Below are 12,797 nucleotides of genomic sequence, written 5' to 3'. Positions count from 1 at the left end.
GAGCTGCTTCAAAAAGCGGAAATTCACATTTTTGTACCATAGTTTGTAAATGCTATAACTTTTACCCAAACCATTTTTTTTTGCCCAAACATTTTTTTTTATCAAAGACATGTAAAACAATAAATTTAGTGAAAAATTTATATATGGATGTCGTTTTTTTTTGCAAAATTTTACAGCTGAAAGTGAAAAATGTCATTTTTTTGCAAAAAAATCGTTAAATTTTGATTAATAACAAAAAAAGTAAAAATGTCAGCAGCAATGAAATACCACCAAATGAAAGCTCTATTAGTGAGAAGAAAAGGAGGTAAAATTCATTTGGGTGGTAAGTTGCATGACCGAGCGATAAACGGTGAAAGTAGTGTAGTGCAGAAGTGTAAAAAGTGGCCTGGTCATGAAGGGGGTTTTAGCTAGCGGGGCTGAAGTGGTTAAAGGGGTTGTCTGCTTTTGCTATATTAATGACTTACCCTCAAATGAGTAGAAAGGATCCATCCCGTTGAAGTAAATGGGGAGGATGGAGCTGTAATTACACCTGCTCACCACTGCGATGCCATAGTGAGCAGGTAAACAGTGAAGAGGACGGTTATAATTGATTTGTGGAAGATTCAGCCCGCACAACCCCTAGCAGGTGCAGATTGCTATGGCGAAATACAGATACAAACGTAAAAACACAAAATGCAATCGCACACTGCAACCAGCACTCTGCCCTGCCTTTATGCTGGATGTTGAATAAGGCATTGGTGTACATTTTGGCCAAAGCGTAATAAGCCACTCACCACGTCAAGGTCGCCTTCATGAGTGGTCCCTAACACTAGTTCCTACCTTTTATGTGCCATGACAGCCACACAAAGTCCAGGGAGCGCAGGTACAGCATGCACGCCAAGCACACTCTGCTTTTAACCCCGTCCGGTGCCATTACAGCTTTCATCGGATCCAGGGATGCAAGTACCAACACGCATGCTGAGCCCACTATATACTTCTCCTGGAGCCTAATGGCTACTGGTAGGTGCTATGTTTTATACTGACTTTAAAACCAGCCTCCAGGGGGCAGATCAACTGGACAGGTGTGCTTGACTGCTTGGAGATCGCCACACCTCCAATACGTACTACAAAGAAAAAATATGGAAGATTCAGCCCGCACAACCCCTAGCAGGTGCAGATTGCTATGGCGAAATACAGATACAAACGTAAAAACACAAAATGCAATCGCACACTGCAACCAGCACTCTGCCCTGCCTTTATGCTGGATGTTGAATAAGGCCTTATTACGTTGAGCTGCCAAAACGATAGACAATCCCCATGGATGACTCTATTAGATCTTAGTAGAGCCCTTAAAGTATGAATCTAGTGGTGTAGTGAGTATGCTGAGTGCAAAATTATTATAGGAAGAAATAATGGGTATACACGTATATGTTTCTTTTTTTAATTTTATACATTTTCACACAAAATGAGAGAAAAAAAATATTTTTAGATGGGTAACTCTGTTACTATCTTTGAAATACTCCATATTCTTATATTTGCAGTGCATTGAGATGAGAAGTGAAGCTGTGCACTTACAAGGGAGACAGATATCTAGAAAGGCATTTGCCTGTACATATGACTATGTCTCGCTAACAAAGCAGTTGTCCCACATTTATGTCTTTCTGATGCTGTTGTTCTGGTCTGACATAATTATTGCAGGGAAAAAAAACTGTACTATAGTGAAAGTACAGTGTACAAGAAAATTGAGAAAAATGTATCCGACAATGCTGCAAATTCCAGTTTGTTCACAACATGAAACAACACATGTAGGGCTATAATGCCAAGCTGACATACAATGACAGTGACTGGTCATGCAATGTCTTTTTACCCCCATTAATCCCTATCTGAAAGACAAACATGCTAAATGATGTGGTGCACCATAACAGGTCTCTGCCCGACAAGGTAGAAACCGCTATGCACACAATCAACCAGTCACCCACAAAATATATAAAAGGACAGTGTCCAGAACCATCTGTAGGAACAGTAAAATGGATCATTAATCCCCAAAAGTATTTCTAGACTTGTTGTTGGGTGAGGAACTGTACTGGGGAGGAACAACTCAATTATTAGAGATCCTCCCAAAAAAATATATCACGCCCATAGTCATAAGAAATTAAATGATATAAAATAAAAAAAAAGAGTAGCATTTGTTCCATTTTCTGAAAAAAATATTCTACATAACCCATTCCAATAAGATCCCCCCCCTCCACAATCTAAGAAGAAAATGAGAATAAATTGACTTACTGAAAAGATATCCCCAACTCACCCTTTTTTGTATAAAAAAAAAAAATTGGGGAAAACATATGCTACATTTCAAAACAGGGGTAATCGCAAAGGCCTGTTTGTGATGGGCAACTGGGGAAGTAAAAATGGGTATCCCTCCTCCTTCCGTGTTTGCTACACACCCGGCATTGTTTATGAGGATATTTCTGGGTTGTAGTGGCAGGGACTAGGTAAAGGATGTGGCGTTCTGAAAGCCTTTGAACGTTCCTCAGATTCAAAGGCTTGTCCAGGTGCGGTGGAACTCAAACAGGAAACTCTTAACCACCTTCTCCTGGAACTCGAGGAAGCTTTTTAAATAATACAATTTACAGGTAGACTGCAAAATTCTTATACAAGGCCCTGTTTTTTTTTCGCTTCATCGTCTTGCCGTGAGGTCTACCCCTCCCATAAATTTGTTGTAGTCTGTCACACAGACTGGTTGGTGTTTGTCAGCAGTAGCCCCCCTCTCCCTAACTGCCACTGTGGTGTCTGCATGCACGGCGGTCAGCATGTAGACATCCTTCCTGTTCTTCCACTTCACTGCAAGCAGCTGGTCAATTGCAAAAGTGAAGGTTGTTCCTTTCTCCTTTCTTGGACACCAGCAGTTGTGGATTTAAAAAGGGATATACTGGTCTTAAAATTATCAGTTCACATGTGGTAGCCTTTGTGTAGGAATGGAGCCAATAGGTCCCACACAATTTTGCCTGATGTCCCAATAATTTTGGGGCAGCCTGGGGGGGGGGTTAAGTTGGGAGTCTGTGCCTTCATATACAGACAGACTGCAGGTGTAACCTTATATAATTTTACCCCATATCTGGCATGTTTGGGGTACTTGGGGGAAAATGAAGTCACAGAATCCCATGAAGTGGAAGGGACAGGAACAATGGGTTGTGAATGTGATGAGGCGACTTCTACCACCATAGGGGATGGAAGTGGAGCAAGAGTCACAGTTATCTGAATAGATTTCCGCCTCTGAAGCAGTGTCCATTGGAGCAGAACTGTTGGAGCATAAAAACTCATATGCCTGCACTGCACTATGCAATCTTTAAGCATTTTTTTTTTAATTAGAAAGTCCAATCGGAGAATAAAATGTATATATATTGTATAAAGGCACAAGGGACCATCATAGATGGAAGATATTTGTCACCGAGGTTCCTGGCCTCAGAGAAGTAGGAGCCAGTAGTGCATATGTCAGCAAAAGTTGCTGATAGACATTTTGGTAGTTAGCATAGCTGTGAAAAACTAATCCAGGATGGCTCTTACTGGGAGTAGCCACCCACCCAGCACTATGGCTACTCCTAGTAAGAGCCATCCCAGTCCAGGCTGGGTTTTGATGGGCTTACAAAAAGTGAGCCAGAAGGGTCAGGGGTGTGGGTGATTACCTGGCTGACGGTGGAGCTCTGTGTAGTTGTGTGTTTTTGGAGCCGAGTGAAAACCGGAGGGTCTCTGCCGAGAGACAAAGGACAAAGCAAGGTCCCCATCCACTTCGTGTGGAGTACGGTACTGTGCCCTAATCCTTCCTATGTGATTTGTTCAGATTCGGGACTGAATAGTTTTTTCTCTAAGGGTCGGCTGTAGTAAGCTGATCACTGCCGCCTGTTGAATTGTGGTGTGTCAACAATAAAATACATTTATTACTTTGATTTCCACCACTAAAAGGCTACTGTGTATTTATCCGAAGGCTACCATTTGGGAAATCCCTACAATATATATATATATATATATATATATATATATATATATATACAGGGCTGGAATCAGCACCCGGAACACCTGGGCAAGTGCCGGGGACCACTGCTCCTGAGGGTGCCCACTGTGCCCACTCACTCCTGCAGCTGCAAAGGTCCAAACTGTCCTGGGTGGCTGCCTGTATGTCCCAGCTTATGATAAGTCCGGCCATGCAGGCAATGTCCTGGCTCTCACTCACTGTGCCAGTCTGTGATGCTGCGTCCTTGGCCCCGCCTCCTCACACAGCCAGGGAAGAGAGTGCGCTCGGGAGCCTTGAGAGAGACTTGCAGAAGGAGGGGCCGGGTCCCAGGAAAATAACCCAATCATTGCCCCCTCCTTCTGCAGTCCTACATGCTCCTGACATGCCCCAAGTTCTTCTGTGATCACCAGAGGTTGACCACTCAGTGTGGCTACTCCTGTATTTCTCCCATCACTGCAGAGTTGGTTCCTGTCCTGCTTGCTGCTGGCCTTCATGTTCAATCTAGTAAGGTCCTTTTTTTTGTCCAGTTGTTTAATTTTAACCCCTTCAGGCTCAACCATGTCACAGTGACTAAGCTTTTTCCAGTAGCCAAATAGTGAGTCTCAGCCAGCACCACTCCCCTCCCATGATGTCCCATTTACTCTTAATTAAGACACACTGTAAGATTTAGCATGGACAAGTAGTACTTGTCCATGCTAAATCTTTAGAGCCTGTCCTTATTAGGTGTTGTCAGTAGTTACTATCACTCAGCGCTGCTGTCACCACCAGGTGTTGCTGATGACCCACCTTTAGGGTCCAGTCCAGTCACACAACCGTAATTCTGGGTCCGCATCCATGCCGCAATTTTGCGGAATGTGTGCAGACCCACTCATTTCAATCGGGCTTCAAAAGATGCGGACCGCTACAGTTGTCAGTGTTCCCTGTACAGAGAGAGAAGGGGGCCCGTATAGAAAGGATTAATATGAGGCTTCGTTTACATCATAGTTCAGCCTTTCCATTCTATTGCTCAGTTTAGGAGCAAGAGAATTGAAAGCACGGATTTGGCACATAACTGAGCTGAACGGAGCCTAAGAACCCCATAGACTACAATGGGTTCCTTTAGGTTTCCCCTCAGAAGATGATTTTGGAGCGGAGACAAAAGTAGTGCATGCAGGACTTTAGTCTCTGCTTCAAAAATCTTCTTCTGAGCAGAAACCTAACAGACCCGATTATAGTCTATGGGGTTCAGCTCAGTTATGTGCCGAATCCGTCCTTTCCGTCACTGGGTTTTCACCGCTGTCCCAGGCAGCTGCCTGCATGGCCCAGCTTATGATAAGCCGTGCCATGCAGGCAGTGTTGTGTGCCACTCACGATGCAGTGCTGAGACAATCAATAGAGTGAACTTCGGTGGTGAGCCTGCCCCATACACAGCAGGTGCTGTGACGATCTCACCATCGTATAAGTGTCTTCCCATATGTATGTGTCTGTCCCTGTGCGTGTCACTGTCCCTGTGTGTCACCATCACCATGCCTACAGTGTTCCTGAGTGATAGTAACTACTGACAACACCTAATAAGGACAGGCTCTAAAGATTTAGCATGGACAAGAAGAAGATGAAAGAGGAGGCTGCGCCACCAGCAAGTAACACTACCACATTATCAGCACTAGTGTTGTCTATGGTTTTACATAGGACTGCAATTAACACTACCACATTATAAGCACTGGTGTTATCTGTGGTTTTACATATAACTGCAGGCAACACTACCACATTATCAGCACTAGTGTTATCTATGGTTTTATATAGGACTGCAGGTAACACTACCACATTATAAGAACTAGTGTTATCTGTGGTTTTACATAGAACTGCAGGTAACACTACTACATTTTCTGTACTCAGATAGCCAGCACTGTGTTATCTGTTTTGTTACATTGACTGTAGGCGATATTTACTATATTATCTGTACTCATCGAGTAATCACTGTGTAAAGGAGTCCACTGAGACTTTATCGCCCAAGGGCCCACATGAACCTGGAGCCATCCCTGTATATATATATATATGTATATATATATATATATATATATATATATATATACAAACCGGATTCCCAAAAAGTTGGGATACTATACAAATCGTGAATAAAAACTGAATGCAATGATGTGGAGGTGCCAACTTCTAATATTTTATTCAGAATAGAACATAAATCACGGAACAAAAGTTTAAACTAAGAAAATATACCATTTTAAGGGAAAAATATGTTGAATCAGAATTTCATGGTGTCAACAAATCCCCAAAAAGTTGGGACAAGGACATTTTCACCACTGCGTGGCATCTCCCCTTCTTCTTACAACACTCAACAGACGTCTGGGGACCGAGGAGACAAGTTTCTCAAGTTTAGAAATAGGATGTCACTACCAGAGCTTTGAGACGTTCTCACAGCTCTGTTTCTCTACCCCTGTGATGATGTCACTACTAGAGCTTGGAGGAGTTCCCTCTGCCCTGTTTCTCCACCCCTGTGATGAGGTCTTTACTTTCTGTTTCCTTCCTCCCAGCTGTCCCTCCTGTGTTTGATTTCGCTGCCTTTAAATCACCCCTCCTCCTTTGTAGAGGTGCAGATTATACTTTTCATTTGAGCTGTATCTCTCGCTTGACTATCTTTACCTGTGTGATATCTTTTCACTGGATCTGTGTTCTGCTGAAGCCGTGCCCCTTCCACTATTGTAGGGGTTTCAGTGGTCATCAGCCTTAGGTACGCGGGCATGTCTCGATCCACTATCTGGATCTGGACATGTGCATAGCAGCTTAGGGAGAGCTTTTAGGGTCTGACAGGGGTCACCCTTTATCCTCCCTAGTTTGGGTCCAGTCAGTCGCTATTCACTGTGTAGGCTCTTGTTGCTCGCTTACAGCCGTGACATTATAATCCGCCAAACCGTCCTTTTTTGACATGGATCCGCTTTCTGACCTGGTTGACCGCATGCAGGGTCTTTCTTTGGAGGTAGCGGATCTCCGTCAATCTATGACTCAGCTTCAAGCATCGGGCTCTGCTCCGGCCCATGGAGTCTGTTGCGAGCCAAAGGTCTCACTTCCGGAAACGTTCTACGGGGGCAGTGAGAATTTTGTTCGTTTCAGAGAGGCATGCAAACTCCATTTTAGCTTGTGTCCCCATTCCTCTGGTAATGAGGAACAGAGGGTGAGGATTGTCATCTCCCTGCTAAGGGGTAATGCTCAGACTTGGGCTTTTTCGTTAGATCGTGTTGCTCTGGCCGAATCTAACTTACGTTTTTTATGCCAGAACGAACTGTCTGCGGAGCTTTATTGTTCTGAATTTCGGAGATGGGCAGCTGATTCAGGTTGGAATGATGCTGCACTCCGGAGTCAGTTCTCTCATGGTCTCTCAGAGAGATTGAAAGATGCGTTTGCTTTCCATGAGAGACCAACGTCCTTAGAGTCTGCCATGTCATTGGCGGTACGCCTTGACAGGCGTCTAAGAGAAAGAAACGAGACCTCTCTGTCCAGTCATTTTCAGTCTAGGGGCAGTGGTGCGGACTCATTCAGTGTGCAGGGGCCTCATCCTCTCTCGGTTCCCTCTGTGGAGGAGCCCATGCAGCTAGGTCGACTTGCCCCTGATAAAAGAGGATTTAGTCCTCAGAGAATGGTGTGTTTTTGTTGTGGGGGCATAGGTCATTTGGCAAATGTTTGTCCGTCTAGGAAATTCTTGAACTGTACTAAGAGTTATAATAAGAGAAAAACCTTAAAAGGTAAATCATCAAACTCTGCTTCATCTGCTACTTTGGGCAAAGTTGATGTAGGAATTGATGCTTTTCCTCTGACCTGCAGTTCCCGTTTTCTCCTTTCTGCCAGGGTAGCGCTAGGGAGCAAAGTCATTTCTTGTGAAATTTTTGTCGATAGTGGAGCGGCCGTCAATCTTATTGATACTCAATTTGTAGCCATGCATGGTTTTCAGGTTTGCACACTAGAAAAGGATGTACCTGTTTTTGCTGTTGACTCTGCTCCACTCTCACAGAGATCCCTGAAGGGCATTGTTCACAATATTCGGTTAGCGGTAGGTGACACTCATGTGGAGGATATATCTTGTTTTGTCCTTAACGGATTGCCTTCTCCTCTAGTTTTGGGGTTACCCTGGCTCACTAGACATAACCCCACTATTGATTGGCAAGGAAGGCAAATAAATGAGTGGAGTGAGTTTTGTAGAGAGAATTGTCTCACAGCGATTTTTGCAGAGGTGTCTACTAAAACGGTGCCATCATTTCTCTCTGATTTCTCGGACGTGTTTTCCGAGAGCGGTGTTCAGGAGCTACCTCCTCACCGGGAGTTTGACTGTCCCATTAACCTCATTCCCGGCGCCAAGCTGCCAAAAGCACGCCTCTACGATCTCTCACAACCGGAAAGAATCGCAATGCAAACTTATATCTCTGAGAGTCTCGATAAGGGGCATATTCGTCCCTCAAAATCACCTGTTGCCGCAGTTTTTTTTTTTGTTAAAAAGAAAGATGGCTCTCTGAGACCTTGCCTAGATTTTAGGGAGCTGAACCGTATCACGATTCGCGATCCCTATCCCCTTCCTCTGATCCCGGACCTCTTTAACCAAATTGTTGGGGCCAAGGTTTTTTCCAAATTGGATTTGAGAGGCGCGTACAACCTGGTCAGGGTCAGAGAGGGGGATGAATGGAAAACGGCCTTTAATACCCCTAACGGGCATTTTGAGAATCTCGTTATGCCTTTCGGCCTGATGACTGCTCCGGCCGTCTTTCAGCATTTTGTTAACAGTATTTTCTACCATTTAATGGGGAAATTTGTATTGGTGTATCTTGATGATATTTTGATTTTTTCCCCTGATGTTCAGACCCATCAGGATCATCTTTTTCAGGTTCTGCGGATTCTGCGGGAGAATAAATTGTACGCCAAGCTGGAGAAATGTGTTTTTATGGTATCGGAGATTCAATTTCTGAGTTTTCTCCTCTCTGCTTCTGGTTTTCGCATGGATCCGGAGAAGGTCCGTGCTGTGCTGGAGTGGGAGCTACCTGAGAATCAGTAGGCATTGATGCGCTTTCTGGGTTTTGCGAACTATTACAGAAAGTTCATTTTGAATTATTCCTCTGTTGTCAAACCCCTCACTGACATGACAAAAAAGGGGGCGGATTTTTCCTCTTGGTCGGAGGAGGCGCTTGCAGCTTTTTCTAAGATTAAAGAGAGTTTTGCGTCTGCTCCCGTCTTGGTGCATCCCGATGTTTCCTTACCTTTTATTGTTGAGGTGGATGCTTCCGAGGTGGGTGTGGGTGCGGTTTTGTCCCAGGGCCCTTCTCCTGCCAAGTGGCGACCCTGTGCCTTTTTCTCTAAAAAACTCTCCCCGGCAGAGAGAAACTATGATGTGGGAGATAGGGAGTTGTTGGCCATCACGTTGGCTTTCGAGGAATGGCACCATTGGTTGGAGGGGGCCAGGCACCCTATCACCGTTTTTATCGACCATAAGAATCTGGCGTACTTGAAGTCGGCCAGGCGTATGAATCCGAGACAGGCCAGATGGTCTCAGTTCTTCTCCAGATTCAATTTTGTCGTTACATTCCGCCCTGGGATCAAAAATGTGAAGGCTGATGCTCTCTCTCGCTGTTTTCCGGGAGGAGGAAACTCCGAGGACCCGGGTCCCATTTTGGCGGAGGGGGTGGTTTTTTCTGCTCTGTATTCTGATTTGGAGGCCGAGGTCCAGGCTGCCCAGACTGAGGTACCTGCCCGTTGTCCTCCTGGGAAGTTGTTTGTGCCTCCTGAGTTACATCACAAACTCTTCAAGGAGCATCATGATACTGTTCTTGCTGGTCACCCCGGGAGTAGAGCCACGGTAGATCTCATTGCTTGGAGATTTTGGTGGCCGGCTCTTCGTAAGTCGGTGGAGGGTTTTGTGGCTGCTTGTGAGACGTGCGCTCGCGCTAAGGTCCCTCGTTCACGGCCTTCAGGCCCCCCTCTCCCGTTTCCCATACCTTCCCGTCCTTGGACACACCTCTCCATGGACTTTATCACGGATCTTCCTCGTTCCTCAGGGAAGTCGGTGATCCTGGTGGTGGTGGACCGTTTTAGCAAGATGGCTCATTTCGTTCCCTTCCCTGGTTTACCCAGTGCTAAAACGTTGGCGCAAGCTTTTGTCGACCATATTGTTAAATTGCATGGCATTCCCTCGGATATTGTTTCCGATAGAGGCACGCAGTTTGTGTCCAGATTCTGGAAGGCTTTCTGTTCTCGCCTGGGGGTTCGGCTATCCTTCTCTTCTGCTTTTCACCCGCAGTCGAATGGTCAGACTGAACGCGTCAACCAGAATCTGGAGACATATTTGCGCTGTTTTGTGGCAGAGAACCAGGAGGATTGGTGTTCATTTCTCCCTCTTGCTGAGTTTGCTCTGAACAACCGTCGTCAGGAATCTTCTGATAAGTCACCATTCTTTGGTGCATATGGGTTCCATCCGCAGTTTGGGACATTCTCGGGAGGGGCTCCCTCTAGTTTGCCTGAGGAGGAGAGATTTTCCTCGTCTTTGTCTACCATTTGGCAAAAGATTCAGAGTAATCTTAGAAAGATGAGTGAGAAATATAAGTGTGTGGGTGATAAGAGATGTATGCCTGGTCCGGACCTGAATGTGGGTGATCTGGTGTGGTTGTCTACAAGAAATATTAAACTGAAGGTTCCCTCCTGGAAATTGGGTCCCAAGTTTATTGGGCCTTATAAAATCTTGTCAGTCATCAATCCTGTTGCCTTCCGTCTTGATCTTCCACAGGTTTGAAAGATACATAATGTATTTCACAGGGCTCTTTTAAAACCATATGTCCAGCCCACGGTACCCTCCTATTTGCCTCCTCCTTATGGTCCTGAGGAGAGGATGTGGGTTCCGGTGTCGGACATTAAAGCCACTCGCCTCATCAGGGCATTTCATAGGGCTCATCCTGAGAAGGTGGGTCCTGGGTGTCCGGTGTCCACCCGTAGAGGGGGGGGGGGTACTGTCACTACCAGAGCTTTGAGACAATCTCACAGCTCTGTTTCTCCACCCCTGTGATGATGTCACTACTAGAGCTTGGAGGAGTTCCCTCTGCCCTGTTTCTCCGCCCCTGTGATGAGGTCTTTACTTTCTGTTTCCTTCCTCCCAGCTGTCCCTCCTGTGTTTGATTTCGCTGCCTTTAAATCACCCCTCCTCCTTTGTAGAGGTGCGGATTATACTTTTCATTTGAGCTGTATCTCTCGCTTGAGTATCTTCCCCTGTGTGATATCTTTTCACTGGATCTGAGTTCTGCTGAAGCAAGTACTTCGGATATTGTCTGCTGACTTTGGATCTGTTTTCACTGCAGCTGCAGCTCCTTCAGTTAAGTGTTCAGACATTGTGTGTTTCTGTTTCTTCGCTGACTGGATCCGAGGCGACCCCGGTTCCGTCCATATACTGAGCAGAGCACCGGTGGCTGTGCCACTTCCACTATTGTAGTGGTTTCAGTGGTCATCAGCCTTTGGTACGCGGGCAGGTCTCGATCCACCATCTGGATCTGGACATGTGCATAGCAGCTTAGGGAGAGCTTTTAGGGTCTGACAGGGGTCACCCTTTATCCTCCCTAGTTTGGGTCCGGTCAATCGCTATTCACTGTGTAGGCTCTTGTTGCTCCCGTGATATAGGAATGCTCTCCCATTCTTGTCAAATACAGGCCTCTAACTGTTCAATCGTCTTGGGTAGAGTTGAGCGGACACCTGGATGTTCGGGTTCGAGAAGTTCGGCCGAACTTCCCGGAAATGTTCATGTTCGGGATCCGAAACCGATCCGAACTTCGTCCCGAGCCCGAACCCCATTGAAGTCAATGGGGACCCGAACTTTTCGGCACTAAAAAGGCTGTAAAACAGCCCAGGAAAGAGCTAGAAGGCTGCAAAAGGCAGCAACATGTAGGCAAATCCCCTGCAAACAAATGTGGATAGGGAAATGAATAAAAATAAAAATAAAATAAATAAAAATTAACCAATATCAATTGGAGAGAGGTCCCATAGCAGAGAATCAGGCTTCACGTCAGCCACGACTGCAACAGTCCATTGGCATATATTTAGGCCCAGGCACCCAGGCAGAGGAGAGAGGTCCCGTAACAGAGAATCTAGCTTCATGTCAGCAGAGAATCAGTCTGCATGTCATAGCAGAGAATCAGGCTTCACGTCAGCCACCACTGTAACAGTCCATTGTCATATATTTAGGCCCAGCACCCAGGCAGAGGAGAGAGGTCCCGTAACAGATAATCTGGCTTCATGTCAGCAGAGAATCAGTCTGCATATCATAGAAGAGAATCAGGCTTCACGTCAGCCACCACTGCAACAGTCCATTGGCATATATTTAGGCCCAGGTACCCAGGCAGAGGAGAGAGGTCCCGTAACAGAGAATCTGGCTTCATGTCAGCAGAGAATCAGTCTGCATGTCATAGAAGAGAATCAGGCTTCACGTCAGCCACCACTGCAACAGTCCATTGGCATATAATTAGGCCCAGGTACCCAGCCAGAGGAGAGAGGTCCTGTAACAGAGAATCTGGCTTCATGTCAGCAGAGAATCAGTCTGCAAGTCATAGAAGAGAATCAGGCTTCACGTCAGCCACCACTGCAACAGTCCATTGGCATATATTTAGGCCCAGGTACCCAGCCAGAGGAGAGAGGTCCCGTAACAGAGAATCTGGCTTCATGTCAGCAGAGAATCAGTCTGCATGTCATAGCAGAGAATCAGGCTTCACGTCAGCCACCACTGCAACAGTCCATTGTCATATATTTAGGCCCAGGCACCCAGCCAGAGGAGAGAGGTCCCGTAACAGAGAATCTGGCT

Source organism: Bufo gargarizans, chromosome 3 (genome assembly GCF_014858855.1).
Source record: "Bufo gargarizans isolate SCDJY-AF-19 chromosome 3, ASM1485885v1, whole genome shotgun sequence".
In the NCBI taxonomy this organism is placed as follows: Eukaryota; Metazoa; Chordata; class Amphibia; order Anura; family Bufonidae; genus Bufo; species Bufo gargarizans.
This window is presented reverse-complemented; position numbering follows the sequence as displayed.